This window comes from Balaenoptera physalus (genome assembly GCF_965194825.1).
Source record: "Balaenoptera physalus genome assembly, chromosome: 1".
Taxonomy (NCBI): Eukaryota; Metazoa; Chordata; class Mammalia; order Artiodactyla; family Balaenopteridae; genus Balaenoptera; species Balaenoptera physalus.
In genome coordinates this window covers 162331510-162348068 of record NC_138882.1, presented here as the reverse complement: position 1 = coordinate 162348068, position 16559 = coordinate 162331510, and the positions used below count along the sequence as shown (strand labels likewise).

At 54.8% G+C, this 16559-nt stretch overlaps 1 protein-coding gene across 5 annotated transcripts in view; it reads right to left on the bottom strand.

Annotated features, from left to right (window-relative positions):
* HIVEP3 (HIVEP zinc finger 3) overlaps positions 1 to 16559 on the bottom strand; it is a 508837-nt gene that overhangs the window by 190700 nt on the left and 301578 nt on the right. The window contains exon 1 of one of the 5 annotated variants that reach the window (XM_082466058.1): positions 819 to 4421. The exons of the other annotated variants lie outside the window; for them this stretch is intronic. The gene's annotated coding sequence lies outside the window, so the exon portion shown is untranslated. Of the gene's footprint in view, positions 1 to 818; positions 4422 to 16559 lie in introns of those variants that run through there. 5 annotated transcript variants of the gene reach the window in all.

Genomic DNA, 16559 nt, shown 5'->3' with positions numbered 1-16559 from the left:
AAAGATCTTCTCTGGTTTAACAAATCCCTGTCTTTGATTATGGGCATGTCCAGGGGGTGATAAGGGAACAGTAGAAATGACTATTTATATCTGATCTGTGAGATGTATTTTTTCCTGGTGATTATTCATATTCTACTTTTAAAGACACAGTCTCTGCGGGGGACAAGGGGGAGGCGGCTGGATCTGTGAGTTGTAAATAGAGGTGCTGACACCTGGTCTGCATTGAGGTCACCTGCTGGGTCTTGTCTGAGGCCACAAGCTCCATCCCAGGAGGGACACATGTTCCTTGATGGGGGCAAGCCCCCAGGACTGGGCCAGCCTGGGGTGGGAGTCAGGCTGGGGCCAGCAGAAAGCAGGGAAGCTGGGCCCTGACACCAAGACAAAGAAGAGGACGGGCATCTCTCCCTGCAGCCTCACAAAGCTGGTCTACCGAGCCTTTCCCACTCACAATCCCACATCAAGCCAGGGAAGAGGCGGGCCAGCTGTTTGTTTCCCCAGTTTACAGAGGAGGAAACCGAGGTTCAGAGTGGCCAAGTGACTTGTCCAAAGTCCCACAGCAAGTGGTGAGAAAGGCAGAACTGAAACCCAGGACTCAACGTTTTCTACCCTCTTTGTATGAAACTGGGCACCCTAGGCAGACTGGGCACATATAAAAGCACCTCTCAGTCAGTGAATAGCCATCCTGGGCCAAGAATGTTTCAGGAGAGGCAGAAACGCAGCTGGGTCTCTAACCTGGTACCACCCATCCAGCCGGCATCTCCCTGCCTCTGCCATGAGCCTCTCCCAGTTACAAAGACAAAGGGATGACGGTTTCTTACAAGGAAAAGCTGTTGAGAGGTGAGGGAGCAGAGACAAGTCTTCTGGCTGAATTCCGCTGTGGCTGGGGAGGGACATCTGGCCTTCAAGGGCTTGTGTGGAACTGGCTGATGCAGCAGCAAAGGGATAACTGAGACTCTCCCAGAACCATCCGAAGCCCAAGTTATTAACTGCTGCTGATGGTGCTGCTGTTTTCCAAGTAGGATGCGTGGCAGCCTGGATGAAAGAGCCAGATGCACAGAACTGTAAATAAAGCTAAGGAGCCAGTGTCTATATGGAAACTGCTGGGAAGCCAGGGTCACTAGTCCTCTGCCCCCTTCCCCAGCAGTTCCCAAAAGACAGGAACTTACCTCCAGAGATCCAGGTGAGGATCAAACACCCTGGGAGGCAGGTGTATTGTCCCCATCTTGCAGGTGAGGAGTTAGTGACTCAGAGGCAAAGTGACCTGTCTCGGGGCCATTTTAAGACTCAGTGCTGATGCTTTTGGAGGTCTCTCCCACATGATATAAAACATATCCCATTCTGAAAGTATTCTTTGGCTGAAAAGAAACCCTGAATTTTTGCAATAATTTTTCTTTTGAAATTATTTGCAATGAGTAAATTGTAAAATTAACAATTGGCTCTGACTTCTGTGCAATCGCTGTCTGTAATCAGGAACCTTGGCAAGGCAAAGCACTTGGAACCCCCAAAGGAAGGGCCGTTTTAAAAAAAAAAAAAAATCAAACCAAACAATTAATTACGTTTGAATATATTAACTAAACATTCATTTTGATCAGCAGTTTTCATATTTTGTAATCCAAACTTTTTCTTTTCATGTCTTAGCACTTAGGCCCAGGGTGGGGGTTGGGATATGAACACAGGTCTCATTCCCAAACCAGGGATCTATTTTTGATGAAACGCTCCCTCTGGGAATCAAGGCACCTTATCCAAGTTGTAAGAGGGAACTTGCCAAGTAGAACCCAGCAGACAATACGGCTTAGAAGGGGTCTGGGAATGATATCCTTTGATATAGCTTTGCGTAGCTGTTAAGAATTTGTGGATGTTTGGTCTTGAACAAGAATAACGGAAGCAGGTGATGTTTACCAGGTGCTTATAATATGCTAGCACATTACACATCCTCTCACCTAAGTCCCACAGTTGCCTCTTTGGGGCGTAGAAGATACAATGGCACGTAGGTAGCAAGGGGCCATGCTGGGATTTGAACTGGGAGAGCTAGGCTCTAGAGTCCAAGATCTTAACCACTCTGCCACACTGCCTCTCAGGCTTGGGCAGAGGGATTTGAGGGCTAGACTGGAGCGGCCCAAGGACAACATTCAAGCATCTGGAACAATGGGGGAGAAAACAGTGGTCCCTTTGGGGATGACCAAAGGTGGAAATGGAAGTAAAGGCAGGCGGGTCTCTGCTCACTGGATGGAAGAACTTCCTAACGAGCAGAGCTGTCTGGCAGTGGATGGGCTGCCCTGGGCAGTACCAAGCTCCTTGCCATAGGCAGTTGGCAAGGAAGGAGGCCTGTGTGCTGGGCAGGGTGGAGGGAATTCCTGCACTGGATCGAGGGCAGTACTGAGTAGAGGGCAAAACTGATAATACTCTCTTCCTCTCCCAGACCTTCCTCTGTGCAGGCTTTGGTGGCTTGTACAGAAGGCACAGAGGGTAATTTCTGCTTCTGGCCAGATGTGGGGCCCCGTGAAGATGTGCTGTGGGAGAGATGACCACAAACACAGGGGAGTGAACTCAGAGGCAGACCCTGGAGACACAGAGCTGGTATTTATTGAGTTGTGCTAAATACTAGTTATTTGAGCTTTACATGTGTCACCTCCTTTTCTCCTCACATCCTCTGAGGTTGATATTCTTACCCTCAGTACACAGAAGAGGAGCCCAGAGAGGCTAAGCAGAGAGCCTGGGGGGACCCAGTCCCCCCGCCTCAGTGTTCCCACTGCGGGAACAGAGGCTCAGGCAGGCTGGGCCACTGGGGATCCCAAGGTGGTAGGAGGGTTTGGGGTGGCCAGCCGAGCAGAAAGGATGGGTGGGAGTGGTGTGGGGAGACACTGACAGACGGAAATGAAAGTGGCCTCGAAAAAAAGGAACGAGGGAAGAAAAGCAGAAACTAAAACAAGCGACAAAGAAAACGAGAGTGTCCAGAGGAAGTGGCCAGGGGGCGTGTCGCCGCCGGAGGAATCCCCCACTGCCTGGTGTTTCCTCTCTTCTCAGAGACTGGGGGTAGGGGGCCAGCTGACCAGCTGTGCTACCACCTCGTCACCTCGGGCCAGAGGCAGCCGGGAGGCTTTGGTAAGGAAGGTCTCCTCCCGCCAGCCCGGCGATGGGGCACCGACACAGAGCCCAGAACCCCAGGCCGGAGGCTGGACCGACCGTGTCCTGCCGGCTGCTCCGGGACATCGATTAGACCTCCCTGGGCCTGTCTCCTCTCTATAAAATGGGTATAACCACCCAAGCCCACAACACTGCCAGGAGGACTTCCCGAGCCAAAGCCCGGCGCAGGGAGAATGGCAGCTGGGGGGCCTGCCTGGGCCTGGGGGAGCACGTGGGAGGCGAGGGAGAGGCAGGATGTGCAGTCGGCACTCCTGGTGGGGAGCACGGGGGGAAGCATCTGCTGTCTCATTCTTGAGCATTTATCTATTGGGCGTCTATCGGTCCTTAATCACTCTGTGCTCTGTTGGCCCTGGGAATACAAGGCTGACAAGGGCCAGTCTAGTCCCAATACAGGGTCTGCGGAGGGACTCCCAGCTCCTTATCCTGACTCTTCCACTTGGTAGCTGTGCCATGTCGGGCAAGTGACTTGACCTCTCTGACCACCCTTCTTCATCTGTAAAGCGAGAACGAGAAGCATACCTACCTCCTTGGTTGTGAGGATTCAGTGAGACTGTGCGGAAAGCACTCAGTCCAGAGCCAGAAACAAATCCATCAGCCTCAGCCAGGCAGCGCCCAGGCTGGTGGGGAGCTGGGCGTTTTACAAGGGCAGCATTGTAATGACCGGTAACCCCAAGGGCCGGGGCACGCAGGGCTGGGCAGGGATGTGGGGCTGGCTCTGCAAAGGTATCAGAACAGATGGAGAGGGGACAGGGCAGGAAGGGTCCAGCAAAGGGAACAGCAGGAGCAAGGGCCCGGAAGCAGGGCAGAGGGTGAAGTGTCTGCGTACAGCGGTGATGCACGAAGCTGGGTATGTCCAGGGGAAGAAGCTCTCTAAGCCAAGGCTCCACCAACAGTGCTCAGACTGGCCCCAGAAGTGAAACAGACATGCTGCTGGGGATGCTCTGGTCAGCCCCTGACTGCAGAGAGGCTTCTAGGGCTGGCTCCTTTAGCCAGACGTTTGCTCGGGCTGTGACTGCCTCCAGATGGGCCCAGGGAATTCCCAGGGCATGCGCATGGCTCTTGTGAACTGGTCTGGCCTGAGATTCAAGGCCGAGAATGAGGGCAGCTGCTGTGGTGAAGGTGTCACAAGGCACAGGCCGGGGTCATGGAGGCGGAGAAGGAGGGGGTTTATCGGCCATGCCCTTGCTTGCTGCTGAAGGCCTTGTTTGCATAGAGGACAGCTGCTGCTCCAGGGCCGCATCACCTGCCTCCGTGTGGCTGCGTTCTTGCTCTCGGTCACAGCCCCCCACACTGACTGGGGGTTACCCAGGCTGCTGTGGCCACGTGGCCCCCCACACAGCCATCCAGGAACAACCAGCAATCAGACCACTGGCTCCATCACCCTCAGCGCTTCCGCTCACTTGCCCAGGCATCAGGGTCTCCATCCGTGAGACGGAGATAATAACCAGACCCACCACCCAGGAGGTCCTGAAGGGAACGCACTTTGCAGAGAACCCACAGAGGGGATCAGTCACTGGGGGGGCCCCTTCCCTTCCTCGCCCATCTACTTCTTCCACCACACTGGAGGGACTGGGCAGACCCGGGCCCATTCTCTCCCTCACCCTGGCCCTGTGACTTGAGGCAACTCACTCCACCATCTACACATCAGCTTACTCATCTGCAAAGTGGGGAAGAAACTGAGCGGCACTGGCCCTCAGGCAAAAAGAGGCAGGTGACAAGCTTATCGTCTCATCCCCTCCTTCTGCCTCCAGGAACCAGGTGCTTTCCAGGACTCTGAACCCCCTCCCCAAACTTGCTGTTAGAAAAGGACCTGATGCTAGTCATTTACCTTTCAGTCTAAATGAGCTCCCAATGCCTTTTGAGTTGGAATATTTTTAGAAGGCTTCTAATCTTCCCCCTCCTGATTCCATACCCATTTTACAGAAGGAGAAATTGAGAAGAGAGGGAGAGGAAAGGCTGTGACTGTAGCTTGTAAGTAGCAGGTCTACACTTGAGACCAAGGCCTCCCAAATGTTACGGTCCTTGGAGCCTCACAGCCCCTGCCCCAATTCCTCTTGTTATTTCAATTCAACTATAGGTCAACTAGTTCAACATCTGATTTTTCATTGAAAGGTACAAGGCACTGGAAACCAGGACAGAGAAAATGTGTTCTTGCTTTCGATGTGTAATCGTATGTTACATGAGCCTCCAGTCTCACCACTGCTGAGCCTCACACCAGCCTGAGGAGGGAGGCAGGGATTATTGTGCCTATTTTCCAGATGAGGACACTAAGGCCAAGAGAGGGAGAGTGATTAGGCCAAGGTCCTACAGCCAGTCGGTTTTAACCTTAGAAAATGCAATGGCAGAGTAGGGGGCTTTCATCTTAGCTCCTCATGAAGAGATGAGGAAGGCCCCCGCCTGCGCGAAATTCCCCTCTGTCCACCTGGCGAGGCCTGGTCTAAGGCTCAGAAGCTGACATGGCTCTGCTCAACGGGGGCTCAATGTGGGGGGAGCACCAGGAGCCTGGGCCTCTGCCCCACCTCAATGTGACCTCGAACAGGCTCTTCCCTCCTGCAGCCTCTGCCCTCCTTCCCTGCAGAGGTGAGAAGTAGACGAGCTGACCCTTCAACCTGCTCCCCTCCCTGACCTGGACGTGCCAGGCCTGCCCAGTCTGGCATCTCTGGTGTCAATGCTGCCGGCTCCCAGCTGCTGCAGGTGCCCAGTACCCAGAAAGCCAGCTCCCCCATCTGCACTCACTCCTGGGGCCGATCTGGGAAGGGGGCATCACTGGGCCCCCAGGCGGATGCTACCAATGCTGCAAACTAATGCACGGGGGACGCCAGGGTGTAATACATCCACGCAGCTCTCTCTGCTCTCTGCACATCAATAATGCATGGACAGCCGGCGTGGGGCCCATCAGAGACCTGAGGTCAGGTGGCATTAGGAGGCCTCTAATGGTCCTGATTATGTGGGGAAGGCTCCCAAGTGGGATGTGGGCGGCATGGGCGGGAAGCCAGGATTCCAGGCACTTAGATCCTACAGGTGGGAGGTTGGGGAGGGGGTGGCGGTATAAGAGAGCAACTTCCATAGCCCAGAGCCCCGTTCAGGGGATCAGATGGGGGTGAGCTGAGGCTTCCTGCATGGGGGCTGGGCATGTCTGTGAAGAGGAGCAAGGGCCCAACCCCTGTACACGGGTCACAAGGAAAGAGGGGAATCTTAGAAATTCAGGGCTGAGAGAAGCCCTGTCAGAATCTCCCCTGGTGGCCCCTCTGCACAGTGGCTCTGAAGCCAGTGCCTGCATACCCCTAGGGCCAGGGCGCTCACTACCTCCTAGAATGACACACAGCCCGTCTCTGAGCAGGTCTGACTATGGAAAGAGGCAGCTGCACACATCAGTCCAGAGAGCAAGTGCCACTGAGTGCTGGCTGAGTGAGCGAGGAAGCTGGATAAAGGGGCTGACACGAGAGACAGAGGTCCTGAGTCCTATTCCTGAGGGTCCTCTTTGTCCTCTAGCAATTCCAGGCCACCAACCTGGCCGGCTTTCTGGCCTACCGCAGTGGCAAAACCCCTACCAGAAGCCCTGAGCCCACCCAGGGCCCCATGAGCCCCTGTGAGCCTGTGAGCTTTGCAGCCTTGAGCGGATGGGTGAGGAATTGAAGGCTGGGTGGCTTTGTCCCCAGGCGCAGCCTCAGCTCTACCTGAGCTCTACCTCTCTGCAGGATGCCCACCATTTGTTCCTGCTGAACTTTATGCCTGGGCTGAACAATTCTCTTCTACGGCTCTGCCCACTCCCATCACACAGTACCTGGACCAGGAAGCTGCATCCTCCAAGGGCAGGCCCTTGGCTCAGGCCTGCCCCTCAGCAGAACCCCAAGCACAGCAAGTTATATTGCCCAGAGCCCCGTCTTCTCCAGAGAGCTCCTGTTGGGGTTAGATGGGGCCTGGGGTGGGCAGGAGGGCACAGGGCATCCAGTTTTCCAGCCCCACAGAAGGCGAGAGCTCCCCAGCCTGCCTAGTTCCCAGGGTTACCAGGACCCAGCCCTGGACCTGGTGCAGAGCAGGTGTCCAATTCACGTTCATGGAATGAATGAACTGACAGCAGCAAATCTCCATCCTGCAAACACAGAGCGTTCAGAGCATTCTGGGAAATCACACAGGAAATGCCGTGGCAGTGAATTTTCATGTTGGCCCCTGACCATCCAAGTCTCTTCTGTCATCTCCCCCAGGGACTGCTGGTATCTTCCTGGCTGCACCAGGCAGCAGGCCATACGGTGAGACCAAGTGATGGGGGCGGGAGTGTGGAGCATGAGAACACAGCCGAGGGAGAGCCAAGGGATGGGATGTCCTTGGATTCTGAAACCCCAGCGCTGACAGCCAACTGCCCGACACCCAGGTACTAAGTGGTAATTACTGTAAAAAGCAAGGAGCTTGACAGTGAGAGTGGAGTGGAATGCCTTACTTTGTGTCCCCCTCCACCGCTTTCACATTGCAGGCCTCGGTGTTGGTGGGAAGGGCCCTCGGGGGCTACCACCCAGCCCTCCCTGTACCTAAGAGGAAACTCAGGCCCAGCCAGGGCAGAGTCTCTCAAGGGTCACGCGAGAGCTGGTGGTGGAGCCAGACGCGGGAGCTGGAGCTCCTGTCTCCTGTCCATCACTCAGCAAACATGGATTGTGCCAGAAACTGGGACCCGTGACTCGGCCTCAGCCCCTGCGGGGGGCACGCCTGTGCCTAGAGAGCCCGGGTGCTGCAGGGTCAGTGACGCAGGATGGCATGGTTGTGCCCGCGGAGAGGGCTCAGGCAGGCTTCCCAAGAGGTGAACTCGCGTTGCCAATGTAAGGAACAGTGGGACAGTGGCCGCGAAGGGATTCTTCACGGAGGACACAGAACTGGAGAAGGGTGGGCAGGCCTCCGTCGCCTCTCACTCTCTTTGTCCCTCTACCGTCCTTGTAACTTCCTACTCAGCCACCAGGCAGGCGCCCTGCATGCACACTTACCCTCATCATCTCCGGTTGCCCTTCCGTCCTGACCCCGGCCCCCTCCCTGTCACCTGGGGTAGGGCCCCTGGCTCTCGGTGGGTGCAGAATCCACCCCCCCACTCCACCCAGCTCACGCCCTTCACCCACGCTCCTCCCTGCCTTGCAGCTGGTCAGGGCACGGTTTTGCCCCTACAACCCCAGCTCATGCCCTAATCCCACCATTGCTCACACACCAGCCCTCCTTCCCTTTTCAGACAGGGGGCAGAGGTTACACCCGCCAGGCCCCTGGGTCTCTCTGTGGCTCACTTGTGCTGTCTGCAGTAATGAGTGGATGGTGCCTTTGGCTTCAGAGACCAGGGCACCAGAATCGAGGCTCCACCCCACAGACTAGCTGTGTGGCCTTGGCCAGCCCATGAACCTCTCTGGGCTTCAGTTTCTCATGTGCAAAATGAAGCAATGACGCCTCCCTGACAGGTAGGATGAACGAGCCGGCGGGCATGTGCACGGCGCAGCATTTGGCCCAGAGAAGGCAAACGATAAACATTCATTACGTGAATGGGCAGCGAGTGGGTTGTTGGCAAATGTCTCCAGTCATCCCCTCCCGTGCTCGGGGCCCAGGCTGGTGTGGGACACAGCTGACGGCCACTCAGCTTGTCGACGACTGATCACCAGTTTTCACTGAAGGGCGTTCAGCAGGGGAGTTAAAGGCCATATCTGTGCCTTAGAAAGACCTGCGGGCTACCAGGGTGGGGGGCAGCCTGGGAAAGGGGAGGCAGAGGCCAAGAGACCAGGGGGGAGGTGGCTTCATTGCTCCCAGGGAGAGGAGGGCATCCTGACGGAGGCTGGGCAGGCAGGGTGGACAGAAGGCAGCCTAACTAGAGACACTTAGGGGCAAAAGCAACGGTACCTGGGCCCCCTGGACTGGGATGGAGTTGAGGGGGGGGAAGAAGAGAGGAAAATATCCACTGACACGGTGGCTGCTGAGGCTGCAGGGTGAGGTGTAGGATGTAGAAGAAAAGCAAATTCAGGGCTGTGGGCAGTAAAGATGATGCAATGGTATGTTTGGCTTTGGGAGTGTTAAGAGGATGCTTGCAGGGCATTAAGGGCGAATTGCGGCCTGTGAGGCACGATGTTTGTGACACCAGATGCATCCCTTGTCCAGTATCAAGTGACTGCCCACCAACATGCTCTAACGCTAGTGAATAGTTCACCAGCACCGTGACCTCTCTCAAGCATTCTATGTGCTTCAACGCATTTAATCCTCCAACAATCCTTTGCAGAGAGCTCTATTATTGTCTCCATTTGACTGGTTGAGAAACTTGAGGCCCAGAGAGGTGATATCATCTTGTCCAACAAGTTACCGACCGAGCAGAAAACTGGAGTCGGCTGCAAATAATTTCAACTGAGCTCCTACTGTACAGGCAATCCTTTCTTTTCATAAGCACTTTTAACAATGGCACACAGTAGGCGACATGTAAATGCTTGCTATGATGGTGATGATGATGGTGGTGATGACGGTGAGGAAGATGACAGCGCTGAGGGGGGTGGGGCTGAGAATCCACTTCTCTCTTTTGATTTAGTCCTGTGAGGGGTTAGGGTCCCCTAACTATGGGGAAACAGCAGCAAAGGCGCGAGAGGTCGTGCGTCAGGAGGAGCTGAGGCCAGGTCACACACACAGGCCTGCATCATCCCTAGGGCTTGCTCACTGCTCTAAAATAGGAGCGTCCCTCCCCGCAACCAGCAGCCTGCTACCACTGCGCCCTGCTCCCACGAAGGGCTGCCTGCTGGGGCTCTCTTCCCAGCCCCGTACCTTGGGACCCAGGTATTGCCAGAGGATCGAACCCATCTGCCCATCCTCTGCCAACACAAGGCAAGCTCCGTGACAGGCGGATGGAGGACGTCTGCGTGCTCCCTGCCACCCACGTGCTATCTAAATTCACCGCCAGACAAAGCCTCCTCTTTGTCCTGGTGCCTCCCTCCCTCCCTGCCATTCACACACTGAGAGATTTCGTTTCCAGTAAGTGGAGGCTGGGGAGAGAAGAAAGCAAGCAGGAGAAGGAAGAAGAAGAAGTAGAAGGAAAAAAAAAAAAAAAACCTAGAAGGGAGGCAGGAGAAAAGGCAACAACACTGAATCAGGGCCAAGACTCAGCCCCATTGTCCAAGTGACAACTCATTAGAAAAATGACTTGTAGGCTGCGTGGGGGACATGTTGCCTCCGAGGTCCGAGGAGCCTCCTTTCCCCGTTTAACGAGGCAGCATCGCAGCCGGTACCCGCCCAGGGTGTCTGGGAGCTTCACGCTCCCACATGAGGGGCAAACTGAGGGGCCTGCAATTCTGATCCCACCCTGCTTAGAAGTAAGGAGCGCCCAGGCTTAATGCCTGAGAACTGTCCAGCTCTGGGCTGGGCACCCCATGGTGGCTTTCCCACAGAACCTTAGAAGGTGCATTTCCCATAGATGACATCAGGCCAAGCTCCCTGGGCAAAACGCCAAATGCTCAGCTCCCCCTGGAAGGGGTGGGGTCCCGGGGATGGCAAGGCACCCTGGCTTCAAGAGGAGAGAGGTGGGCTCACTGCTCGCCCAGCTCCTTCTCCCCCAGGGAAACAGGGAGACCCCGGGAACACTGTAATCTGAACAGCGGTCTTAAGAACATTCACTCTCTGGATCCCAGCTTTCTCATCTGTGAAATGAGAAGGCTGAACCTTCCACGCCCCCAAAATTTTGTGAGCATTCACCACGGGCAAAGGCAGTACTGGAAAAGCAGCATACACATCTGTGGCTTCCTTTAGCAAACATTCATTGACTCCGAGACCCTGTCCTGGATGCCCAGGGGTAAGACACAGAGAGGACCACATGTGTGTCCTTCAGCAGCTCGGACATAACAGCCCATCAGACAGTGAGGCCTTGAGGGGAAACACTGAAGGACCAGAAGGAGTTCTGGCTCTTTCTCTACACAGAGAGGCCAACGTGGCTACCCAAGGCCCTCTGTACCCCCCACCCCCCAGGACTGACCCCTCTAGGCTCCAGCCACCCTCCACTTCCCAGACCCCGGTGCCCACCCCTACCCACCCTCCCGGCACCAAGCACAAAGTGAGGCCTTCTTCACTTTTTCCTTTATCTGCTGAGATACACGGCCCCTTGTTTCCAGCTCTAAGGGGCTACCCGCTTAGGAGCATAGACTCTGGCATCTGAGCAGTCTGGGTCTGAAGCCCATCTGAGCCGCTTACAAGCTAGGTGGCCTCGGGCAAGCTGCTTAATGGATCTCAGCCCGATTTCCTCATCTGCAAAGTGGGGTGAACGGTAACTACCGGCGGGATGTCTGGAGCCTTAATTAAGATGCTGAGTGCTCAGGGCGGAGCTCAGTGTGGTGCCTTGGCCCACATTCCTCTGTTCCCACTGTCTGCGATGTCCCAAAGCCCCATTTTGGTTGGCTACCTCCTGCCATCCTTTGTATCCCAGAGGAGACCCCTACCTCTGCTTTGAAAGGCCTCTGACTCTCCAAGCCTGGCTGGTGTGTCTCTGTGTCCCCCAAAGGGCCTGTGACATGCCCCGTCATTGGACTTACTGTCTTGGGCTGCATCGGCCCCTTGACTCATCTGTTGTCCCCTAACCTCTGGGCGCCATGAAATGAGCCTAGTTTACAGCAACTTGTTTGCTCTAGCACCCTCGGCTCACAGATGAAGAAACAGAGGTTCAAAGGAGCAAATGACTTGCCGAGGCCACGTGGCTAATTACACGGAAGGTGGGGTGTGGAACTCTGCGCCAGCATTTCTGCAGAACAATTGCATTTTAACAAGGGCCGTCCAGGGCTTCACCTAAGGCCTTGGTGACCTTGAGGACCTCAGGCTGGTGATGAAACTGGGGAGGGAGATATTTTTGGAAAAGGGGCTTTTTACGGGGAAATGGTTTACAGATTTGTGAGGCTCTGCGGTCCTAAAATATAGCAGGCGTCATTAACCTGTCCTGGCACATCCCTCATGCCAGGCCCGTACCGGGACCTCTCCCGCCCCTGCTCTCTTCTGTGCCACCGTAATCCTGTGAAGAAGGACCTAGATCCATGCCTGTGTCTGTAGAGGACCGGGAAGCTCAGGCATGTGATTTGCCTAAGGCCACAGCTGGTAACATTGAGACTCAAGTTTGGTGCTGGCCACCTCTCCGGAGGGCAGGGTCCTCGTCCGTTCTGCTCTGGCCCAGGCCCGAGTCCTGTGCTGCTGATGGGAGGGAAGCCCAATGGAGCAGGCCTGCCCCAGGCCTTTCCCTCTAGGAAGGAGGAGCTGGTCAGCCCAAGGGGGAAGCTCAGCATTGTGTCAGGAGCACACGACACATCTCAGAGCAACAAGTCTACTTAAAGATTTAGGGGAGAAACAAGCACAACACTTTAAAAAATGAAAATGAACCCTGATAGAATCATGGAGAACACAAAATGTTAAGAGAATGTTTAAGGGAAAACACAAGACTCCCGAGAAATTCATTTAACCTTCTTTGTGAAAAGGTTTGAGAAATACTGAGCTAGTCCAATCCTCTCATGAAACAGAGAAAGAAACTGGAGCTCAGAGATATCAGGTGACTGGCTCAAGGTCACACAGCCAGTTCGCTCCCAGCACCTGGCATAGGACATAAACTAGCAAACCCAGGCTGAGCCCAACGGATCCGTGGTTGGACAACCCTGGATTCCAGTTAAGGTGCTGCTTATGAACTGTCCTGCCTGGGGTTGGTCAGTTCTCTTAGCCATGCCTCAGTCTCCTCATCAATAAAATGGGGCAACAGTCTCAGAAGCACGTGAGCTAACGCTGTAAGGATTCATAGACTCACCACAAACAGCCAGCCTCCCTGCCCTCTGTTGTCCCTGTGAACAGTGTAAAGAAACCTGTGAGCAGAAAAATGCCCGTATCAGCACTCAGACCCCCAAGAAGGTGGATTCCAGCATCTTCCTTCTGCTTGTAATGGAACGTGGCACCCTTACACCACAGGATTTCATGAGGGCCCCCAGATACAGCATCCCTAGGATGATATTGTGCTCAGAATAATCTCAGAGTCACCAGAAGCCCAAATTCTCCCAGCCGTCCACTGCTCCTAGGAGAGGAAACAGGAACTTCTGACAACAGTGTCCGCATAGATTCCCCATGTGGCAATACCCGAGGAGCCTTCACTGCCCCTGCCCCGTCGGCCCCACCGGCTAGGGGTTTCCGGGCAGCCTGGTGTGGGATTTCGACATCTCGAGCTGGAGATCACATGAGCAGAGCATCGGTGGTGACCAGGGAACTCCAGGAAGCCAGGCTGGGGGAGCACTTTGGCAGGAGCTGAGTGAGGTCAGAGAGACTCTGCTGACCTAGGGTGGTGGTGGCCAGAGAGGGAGGCCCAGGGTCAGCGGGCCACTCCTTCCAGAAGCAGAGGCAAGCACGACAGGCTGTCCTAGAGACTGCCCATTGAGCCCTGGGCACATGTAAGTCTTGTCAGATGGGAACATAGAGGCTCCGGCTGTGTGAGTAATGGAACCTCGGTAGTTACTTAGCTCGTGAGAGAAAGAGTCAGGGTTCCCCCCTCCCCCGTCTGCCTCTCTCTGAAGGAAGTCTGGGCTTCTTCAGACCCTCCCCCAGCTACACCCAAATCCACCTACTGTTTAAAAAGTACTTCTCAACCACAGACTCGCAATCTTATCTCACGTGCTTACAGATGACCCTGGAGAGGCAGACAGGGTCATCACACCCACTTTACAGATGAGAAGACCTGAGGCTCTCAGAGACCATGTGAGTTGCTTATGGCCAAGACTCAAGTTCCAGCTCTCTAGTCTGGCTCCCCAGGTAGCTTCAGAAGAGGGACCACCAGCAACAGCACAATGGCAAGGAAACCACATGCCCACAGGACCATGACTCAGGTGTTCCCAAAGCGTCTTCACAGTCACCCCAACATCCAGTCACGGACAGCCCCTTCCAACCCACAACCCTGTTGTAAGCGGGAAATGGTCTGTTCTCACATTAAAGATGACAAAAACAATGACTGGCCTAAGGTCACACAGCTAAAAGTGGTAGATCTAGGACTCAAGCCTATATTGTCCAGTTCCCCCATACTCTGTCCACCGAAACGTACTGCTGGCCAGGAGGTGGGATGAAGACATGGGCCCTGGTGGCGGTGTGACCCCCCTCCCCTGTGCTCCCGGGCCCCACGGCCCTGAGCTTCTGCTGCCTCCAAGGCCATCCAGAAAGCAGCGATTTCAAGTCCTGCTGGGGCCGGGGCAGCCAGGGAGCCGGCAAGGGCACTCAGGTGGGGCAAGACCACCGAGGTCACTCCCCGGCCTCTGCAGCTCGGCCGTCACCCGCACACAGCTACACCCGGAGAACCTGGAGGAGGGAACGGACCTTGGGATGCTCAACAAGGCTCTGGAATGACACTGTCCGCTTCTCTCTCCAGTCCTGGCAGGGTGAACCCCCAACAGCATTCTGGGGGGCAAAGAATGGGGAAGAAGGAGAAAACTAACACGAACAGCAAGCCTGGCTCTAGGTGAGGGGTCATTTTTATTCATTCGTTCATTCTACAAACATTAATAAACACCCTCGTTGCACGGGCCTGGGCTAGGAGCGCTCACGCTTCCTCCTGCCAGCGGCAGCCAGAAGCCTCCAACCATACAGAGGCCGAGAGGGCAGAGAGGCAGGAGAAACCGGGAAGCGAGCACTACGGGAGGACTTGGTGGTCCTGGAGCTAGCCTGGCGCTGCCATTCATTCCCCACTGTGTGACCCACGTGAACCTCATGCCCTCATGGGGCCATGGTGTCAGCTCTGAGGCTTTTGGAGGGTCCACTTGCAGAGTCCATGAAGCAGCCCCTTCTCAGATGCCACCTGGCATGACTCATGGTCTCTGCCCTCGGGTGGGCAGAAGCATCCTTGGTGAGGGCAGCCAGGCCCAAAAGAAGGCAGGAAGGAGCGGGGGCAGCTGGAGGGAGTGAGTGCTCAGTCCCCACTGTGCCCAGCCAAAGGCGGGTGCTTTTCTCTCTTCATCAGACTCGCCAGGGAAGGGAGGGGAGGAAGGGGAGCCAATTTCTGGCCAAGCATTTTCCATATGGTATCTTGTCTAATTTCTAAGATAACCCAGGGAGGCCCAAACTGAGGCTCAGAGAGGGAAAGTGACTGGCCCCTGATCACACAGCGGGAACAGGGAGGGGCTGCAGTAGGAACACAGATCTGTTTGCCTTCAAAGAAAGACGGTAAGCCGCCTCTTCTCTTTCCTTCTTTCTTGTCTCCCGGCCCTCCCCCTCTTCCCTCCCCACAGCTAAACCATGTTAAACAGAACTGGAGGAGCAGTGCCGTAACCAGAGGGGAACCCCCTATTCTCCCACCCCGCCCCCCCTGCACTCTCCAAGCAGAGTCTGGGTCCCCAGCTGGCTTTCTGTGTTGGGAGTTTGCTCACTCCCACGATGCTGACCCATCCCCACATTCCCATCCACCCTCGCCTCAGTGACTGACTAGCGCTGGGGCTGATGAAGCTGCCCTCTCTGCCCTCCACAGTGGAAATAAACCCAAGCTCCTTCCTCTTTAATCCTCACCCCCAATTCCTTGACCTTGGGTCTCTGGCAAGGCGCTGCATTGCATTGGGAGATAACCCACAATACAGGTGAGTCACACGAGGTTGCAACCACACAAGTTGCACTGCTTGAAGAAACATTGCCCTATTTGTCTGCTTTCCTGTTCATGCCAGGGGAGGAGGTGGGGCTGTAGAAACGGACAACCCTGGCTTTGATTTGCAGCTCAGCCAGTGATGATATGACCTTGTGCCCATTGCTTGGGTTATCTGAGTAGCCTAAACCTACTGATTTGTCAAATGCAGGGCTACTTTGAAAACTAAAAGTCATGATGTCTGTTAAATGACAGACACAAAGTAGGTCCTCAGCACGTATTAGATGTTCCCTTCAACTGCCTAAGATGTACTAAGAGGACTGAGGGCCCAGGTGTTCGTTTACATTGATCAGCCAAGAAAAGTGATAGAAAATATTCTCCTTATTCTTGATTTGATTTGAGGAAAGATAAACAAATGCTTTTTAGAATTGATCTTGATTTGTAATTTTGCCCTTAATTCTATACCATCTTGAATTGGTCCCTGAACACATCTGGCCTCTGAAACCAGAAGTTTCGTGTGGTACTGGCACCAAATTTCATCTGTCCATCTGTTCATCCATCAGTCTATCTACCCACCTACCCATTCATCCATCCATCCATCCATCCATCCATCCATCCATCCTTCCAACGTTTGAATACCTACGGTATGCCAGCCACAGTGGGGGCACTAAACAAAAATGAGCTTCCAAAGCTTCCCTCACTACTGATGGCTCAGACCCACACTACAGGCAGTTAATAATTACTTTTCCACTGATTGCATATGGAGAGAGAAAGAGGGCTGCCTCCCTTCCCAGAGTCTGGCTTGCTCAACCTTGCCTTTCCTCTGTTCCACGTGTAAGTCTCCTGGTGAGTG